Raw genomic sequence first — 8,323 nt, 5'->3', positions numbered from 1 at the left:
TATTAACAGTTATTTAAGTTATAATTATAATAAAAGCAAAATTCTTTTAAAATGCAATTTTCATGTAATATGACAAACTTCTGGTTTAAGACCCGCCCACTTCCGGTTCCATCCGAATACAAATACAGATACAAATCATTTTGAGATTGTTACAGATACAAATACAGATACAAATACTGACTCCGCTGCACACCCCTAATATGAACTATGATTTTACTATCATTAACTCTTTCCCCGCCATTGACGAGTTATCTCGTCAATCTGCAATACCGCTATTACCTCTTCCGCAATTTATAAAACCCGCCCTAGGACAAACAGCTGTATGTCCGTGTAGGTTTTAAAGATCGCTCTGCATCTGATCTCTATCAAAAGTCCTTCACAAAAATTGAATTATCTTAGCTTTTTGCTCAAAATTTGGTGTTTTTGATGAAATCTACACATATTTGAGAGGTGATAAAACCGAACACATGAAGGTAGGATGAAACTAATTTTTTTGTTTGAAATGTGAGGGTCTGTTATTTTATTTCATGTATTTTATGTTTATATATTTAAAAAGGAGCATTTTCTGGAAGGCATTAAACTTTTGTGAAAATCATGAAAAATGTTGGCAGCGAAAGAGTTAAAAAATCCCTACCACATGCTAATCTTATGTCTATTTTTCTAGAGATTAATATGGCAGTATCTTTGCATTGCACCATGGGATGTCATTTTCAAATAATGCCCGTCAACATTGCATTTTATTATTATTGTTGTTAAAATGCGTTGGTCTCGAGGACTCAGTCTGAAATTATGAGTTCTTTTCCTCCCACTGTGGTCCGAGACCGAGTCAAGACCGAGTCTTTAAAGGAACAAGTCCAAAACGAGTCTGAGAAAGCAGAAATCGGTCTTGAGACAGATCGGTCTCAATGACTGCTTTATCACAACCCTACTCGAGCAATATTGCTTAAATAACTACCTTCCACTAACAGCATATGTGCATTTACAAAAGTACGAGTTTCCAGCATATGACGTAAAACATTTTCTAATGCAACCCAGATTGTGCTCGTCTGAAATAAGTGGTCATATAGATCTCAGATTAGATATCGATGGGTTGGGGGTAAATCATAGGGTCATTTTCATTTTGGCTGAACTATCCTTGTTGTTTTAAGGATGTTGTTTTGAGTAAAGACGGCTTAAACATGCATTTAACTTGTCTGGGACTTGTCTGTAAAACCAGGCTTGAAACAATAAATTATTAAATCTTGACCAATTAATTATCATACTTAAGTGTAAAACTCCACTTTCAATTTAACCACATTTATGGTTTTGAAACATTATAACAAAAGTCATTACCTCATGTGTGACAAGAGTTAATGCACAGCTAGCCATTATCTCAGGTTCAAAACAAGTAAAAGCTGTAATTGATGTTTGCAGTGCAATTTTTGATCAGGTAGAATCTAGCACTCTGTCCACTTCAAATCCTACACAGAGATAAAGTAGCAATATAGAATTGCATTTATTTTAATAAATTATTACATTTATTTTAGTTAATTGTTGAAAAAGTTATGGGTTGCGTAAATTACCTGCTTATAACATGGCCATAAATTCCAGAAGCTACAGATTTTGCTAAAGAAATTACTATGATTAATGAAAGTGATCAGGATTATAGAAAATACTCAAATATAAAAAAGACCACATTCAAAATCCATTCCCAAGATCCACCCAGTACAGTGTATTTGACATAACTTGTTTTATTTATATAATTGATTAATCCAAGAACTCCTTTTACATCTTAAGATAATATCCCAAAATGTACATTTATGTACATTATAGAGAAATATAATTAATTTGACATGCATGTTATGCATAGCTGACTTGAGTTTCATTGTTTGTTTATCTTTTTTATGTTAATACTATAACATTCTTATGACATTACCACCATTATTGTAGTTCATGTGACTTAATATATCTGTTTCTTTTACAGGTTCCTCCCAGTGGTGTAGTCTAGATTTTTGTAGTGAGTATACTCTGCTTTTTCCCCTCTCACCCTTATGCTCACTCGTCCCAGCGCACCGCACCACTCACACTCACAGATGCATACAGTATGGATCTTCATGTAACAGAGCATTCTGAAAGTGTACTCATAAACACATAAACTGAATGTGTTATCAACATGTCAGTTTATTATAAGGAAAAAAAAAAGAGTTTAACAGCCAATGTGTTTACAGCTGGGGAAACTGGACTGATTTTTAGACTGCATTAGTGTAAATCAACATCTAACTCAAGGCCAAAACTTACTCAACTGTTAATTAAAATTAAATAAACGGTTTACAATCTTCAATCTGTGGCTAACACATGCATAACTATTGATAACATTACCATGTGTAATTTAATGGTGTAAATGTTTTTAATTAATACACATTTAAAATGACCATGAATTAACTCTAATACAGCAAATTCTAATAATTAAATTAGCATAGTCATTGATATAAAAGCTTATTTTTTGCATATAATACAAGCATTGTCTAAAAATAAAAAATAGGCTTTTACTTAATTATTATTACAAGACCATCATGTAGCCTAATATTAGACACCAAAACCAAGTGAAGAAAATGATATTTAATTTGCAAGTCTGAACTGAACATCAACGCAGACATGAATTTCCTCACAGAAGTTTAAGATCATATACATCCTGAACGTACATATATAAATGAACACAGAGAAGGGAAGTTTAACACTGTGAAGCACAAGCATGCTGAAACCATCAGGACATAAACGGGCTTATTTTATTGCACTTGAAACCTTACCTCGAGATAAAGTATTAAACTGGACTGATGATTTAAATGTTGTTTATTCACATGTGCGTTGTTGTTTACAGTGTCGCGTGAGCAGCTACACTGCAGGTTCGACTTCATTTGGCACTAAGCAGACCTCTTGGTGATGTCAAAGTACCGCGAGAGCGATTCAAAGCAGATTTCTCCATGTGATAACTGGAATAGCTCTCGCACTACTTTGTTGTCACTCGCTTGTGGGTTCTTGTGCCGCTGGTAATTTGATTTCATACGCCGATCGGATCGCGCAGTTTGGCAGGAAGTCATCAAATATATAGCTTATGTATATCCATTTAAACCCGCTAAAGTAGCAAGTGTAGCATGAAAATGGTTAGTGCAGTGTTTCCCATACGTTGATTTATTCGTGGCGCACCGCCACAGAATCAGCGCTGGCCGCCACAAATAGATTTTTCATGATCCCCATTTACATTTATATTTTACTGTTTAAAAACGTCTTAATTCATTGTTGCAAGCACCCAGCGCGCCCCCTCCCTTTCTATGTTGCATGCAGCGCGCGCCTCTCTCTCTCTCTCTCTCTCTCTCTCTCTCTCTCTCTCTCATGAGCGTGAAAAGGTGGCGGTGTTTCAATGTCCGTTCCTGCGTATACTTTCTTTTTCGCGTAAACGTCAACAGTCACAGATTTTACTGACAGAGAAGACGGCGATTACTTGACGAAAGGTTAGCATTAGTGTTTCCCACACACACCCGTTCTCTCCCTCTCTATAATGCGATATGCCTGCGCACGTGTTTTGTAGTAACTTTGTGTAACAGTTACTGTGTATTCTCTCATATTTCTAAATTTTCACCCAATTGTCTGCGCTATACGTGACAATAAAACTCGCATTTAAATAAAAAGGGTCTCATAACAAGACATTGATGAGAAGAGCAACAGCAGTAAGACTTCAATGTAAATGTATGGTGATTTATATACCAGCTGTAAACATACACGTACGTTTCGTAATTTCCTGTTATTTTGCAGGTTTCTTTCAAATATAAAAGCGCTTAAGCATTTACTTTTAAACAAGTCAGTGGCAAGTCAGTTCCTGAATAACACGACACAAACTTTAAAAAGTCAAATTCACTTCTCAGAGGCACAGAACTGTTCCTGAAACTGACATTCTCCCCAAACTGAAATTAAACACAGTGTTTCGAGTTTTTCTCGTCTGTGTCATGTTGATATCAAGAACCAACGTGCACATGACGACGAGAGAGGTGACCTGCTGCGCAATCGAGTTACCCCTCCCACTTCTGAATGTTTAACTGAGATTGTCTGACAACAGAACTGCTAATATGTAAATAATAGCAATCAGTTGTGTTAAAATGCAATATAACGTGACAGATCAAAGAGTAGAAGTAAAACATATTTCAGGTGCCAACACTCGATCAAACCGGATCAAACGCAAACGCGTGATGACGTCACATATATGCTAATTAGAGTGTGACGTCATCACCGCCACAAGTCTCTCAAAATCCTGTGGGAAACACTGGTTAGTGCTTCACATCTAAATTATGACTAAAAGTTTGAAATGACCATGCTGTTACGCATCCTCGCGCTATTTTTAGTGGGTATACGGAAATCCTTGACAATTTCTAGTGGGTATACGGCGTAGTCCTGCGTATCACGTAGACTACACCACTGGTTCCTCCGTGTTTTGACTTTTTCTACAGAGAGCAGTTCATATTTATACTTAGAATAATGCTGTTTCTGTTCTTGTACTTGTAATTTTTTTTCTCTCTGTGCCTTTTTTTAAATAATATGTTTAGCTTATAGATTTAGATATAGATTAGTTTATATATAGCTTATAGACTTATTTTTTTTTTGGGTTCTCTTTGTTTTACAGTTAATTTTTATTATACTTTTATTGTTCTTTGGAAAAAGCTGTTAATTACATTTTAAAAGTTGTATTTACATTATACACTCTTTCATTGTTCTTAAACTGTTTTTTGTCTTCCTAGATCTACTGTACAGGTTTTATCTTTGCAGGCTCAACAGCTGTTACATGGGGGGATCTTTCAAGGTATGTGCATATTGGAGTGTCCTGTTGAAATGAATTTGACTAATGAATAAATGTATTTCTCTATTAGCTAAATTACTTTAGATGATTAAAAAGAGACCATGGCTTACTTTCATGACTTGAGAGTAATGTACTAGAAGTTACTTAGTTAAGTCAATTTTGTAAGTTATTCAGATATATTTAAAATGATTGTTTTGTCTCGTATCTTTTTATCTCCTAATATTTTGAAGGATGCCATGGAAATCTCAGGTTCAGCAGATGTGTTGGAGGAAAGTGGACCTGGAAAATGAACAGACCATACTCTCCAGGACTAGAAGCTTCTATTGACATCTTTGTTTGGGATAATAACATGCTTTATCAGGGCTGAACGCAAATCATTTTTTATACTGGCCCAGTCGGGGCAGTGGTTCAGGTTTTCACTTGTCCTGCTACAATGTTTTACTGGCCCCACCAAAGGTTGGATTAAAACCAAGATTTCAGTATCACATATTTAAAATAAATAAAAAATCAAATATAATTGTATACATATATATTATTCATCTTTTTTTAAGAAAACTGGCAATTTTAAATGTAAACTCTAATTCTGAAATTTCACAGTACTCTCATCAGGGTCAACCATTTCCGGTATATCAGGATTAACTGTGCACAGAAATGGAGAACTCCTATCAAAGGAATCTTGTTGTAAGGACGATAATAAACCAATATTAATTCAACAGTATTATTAAAATGCTGTGTTGATATGTCTATCGATGCACTTAAAATTCTCTTCATTCAGACATTGGACCAGATGATGGGTTATCTGCAACCCTTTTAGACATCATGCACGCTATTTGCTGTTGGCTTTTCTCATAAGCTTCAAGGTTTTGTTTACGGTAGTTGCTTGTTCCAATGAAAAAGGCTCTTGACTTGTCTGCTTTACCCATAAACTGATGGTAAACTGTAAAACGTTGCATTGTTTCTTTCGTCATGTTTTACCAAAGTAAATGTCTGCTTTCAAGATGTTAAATAATTAGAAACGTCATGACATTGCTGAGAAGTTAACGTTTGCCACGCTTAAAATGTGTCTCGATAGTAACATAGCTCAAGAATACATGTGTTTCTAGCTGAAAATGAGCAGAAACATCCTATTATTATACAAATCCATCCTTCCTTCTTTGTCTAATCTCCGTTAAACTGCAACAATAACACAAGGCTGTTGGAGATTCCATATCAATGTGATGTGACGCCCCATCCATGAACGCTCACAGACTCCACCTTATGAGTGCGTAGTTCAACCTTCTGCCAGAGACACGTTTTGATGTAGTCCCAAGCACATGTGTAAGCGCTCTACCCCTTACTTTGCATATGAGAAGGGGAACAGAAGCTTTCTATGCATTTAAAGAAACACACAAAAACTGGTGAGTTTCAATAAAACATGAATACTTCCGTTCTATTTTATGGTTTATCTGTGGCTTTTCATTGTTGTAACCTTTTTTTGTTATTGTTTATAGCTGAACTATGTACGAGATATTGAAAGAGTTGATCATTCGGACTGCAAATTCAGTCCTTAACTGTAAAGATTTTTGAATATTGGGTTGGATGAATGACATGGAGTCCACTGTAAGATCATGCCTATTGTGCATTGCTTTACATATTTGTTACACTAATTAATTAGTACTAAGTACCGCTCATTAAAAAACCAAACCTTGACCAGGGAGATCTTAATAACTTTAGACCAATCTCAAATCTACCTTTTCTTTCTAAAATATTAGAAAAAGTAGTGGCAAGCCAGCTACGCACATTCATAGTGAATGATAGTACATATGAAAAGTTCCAATCAGGATTCAGGCCCCACCATAGCACAGAAACAGCGCTGCTTAGAGTTACAAATGACCTCCTATTAACATCCGATCGTGGTGAAATCTCAATCCTTATATTACTAGACCTTAGTGCAGCCTTTGACACAATAGATCACAGAATCTTACTCAATAGACTAGAAAACTGTGTTGGCATCAGTGGTCAGGCGTTAGCCTGGTTTAGATCGTATCTAACCAATCGATATCACTTTGTTTATGTAAATGAGGTTATATACTGCGTACCACAGGGATTAGTTTTAGGCCCTATCCTTTTTTATGCTAAACTCCAATAAGACTGAGATACTTATTATTGAACCAAATCACTCCAAACATATGTCAGATTACAAGTTGCCCATAGATGGCTGCACTGTGGTGCCATCTTCCACAGTTAAGAACTTAGGCGTGATGTTAGACAGCAATCTATCTTTCGAAAGTCATATCTCCATCGTATGCTGCACAGCATTCTTCCATCTAAGAAATATCTCAAAAATACGCCATATGCTGCATCAGATGCAGAAAAACTTATCCACGCTTTTATGACCTCTAGAATAGACTATTGTAACTCGTTACTCGGGGGATGCAATGCAAATTTATGTGGAACCCCCCCTATTTCAGATATATAATTAACTTTGTTTTTTTTAAGTTTGAACAGAGTTATTATAAGGTAAACAAGCTACAGCTGGTTCAAATCGCCGCCGCAAGAGTGCTTAATCGATCTAAAAAGGATGACCTCATAAGTCCAATTCTGGCATCTTTACACTGGCTACCAGTTAAATATCGCATACAATTTAAAATATTACTAATCACCTACAAAGCCTTAAATGGCCTAGCGCCCTCGTATATTAAAGAATTACTATCAAAATACAATCCACCACGTACACTGCGATCACAAAATTCTGGTCACCTAATTATCCCTAGAATATCAAAAGTGTCTAAAGGTGGTAGATCATTTTCATATCTAGACCCTAAGCTCTTTTTGGTAAAGGAATGATTTACCAAATAATGTTCGAGTATCAGACACTGTTGATCAATTTAATTCTAAACTTAAGACATTCTTCTTTAACAAAGCATTCACATAAAATTTCCAGTAAATGTACTTATCCTGCAATAGTTAGTTTGCCTAGAACCGAGCTGACTTAAACCACTATAATGTATGAAACTTGCATTACATGTGAACGGCCCCTACGCTAATAGGATTCTGTTTCTCTCTCACTGTCTCGTCCTCAACCCTGAGGACAATGAGACAAACAGACCCAGTTCCTGCAGCTGTGAAGGTCATAACACCACTGATCTACTGACCGTCCTTCAATCCTTCACTTTAATTCACTTACCCATTCACACACCCCGATAGTATTTATATATATATATATATATATATATATATATATATATATATATATATATGTAGCTCTCTTAAGGGTTTTTCTCCTCCTAGGAGTTTTCCCCTGGACTAGCCAGGAGGGTTTTTCTCCTAGGGGTTTTTTTCATCCCCTGGAGAGCCCGCCACCTTTGGCTTATTTTTACTGTATACGTTACATTATTACTACGCTCGCTTTTCTATGCTTTTCCTACATCTATTAATGTAAAGCTGCTTTGAAACAATTAACAATTGTGAAAAGCGCTATATAAATAAAATTGAATTGAAAACAAAGATACAATTTTT

This window comes from Paramisgurnus dabryanus, chromosome 11, assembly GCF_030506205.2.
Source record: "Paramisgurnus dabryanus chromosome 11, PD_genome_1.1, whole genome shotgun sequence".
Classification (NCBI taxonomy): Eukaryota; Metazoa; Chordata; class Actinopteri; order Cypriniformes; family Cobitidae; genus Paramisgurnus; species Paramisgurnus dabryanus.
This window is presented reverse-complemented; position numbering follows the sequence as displayed.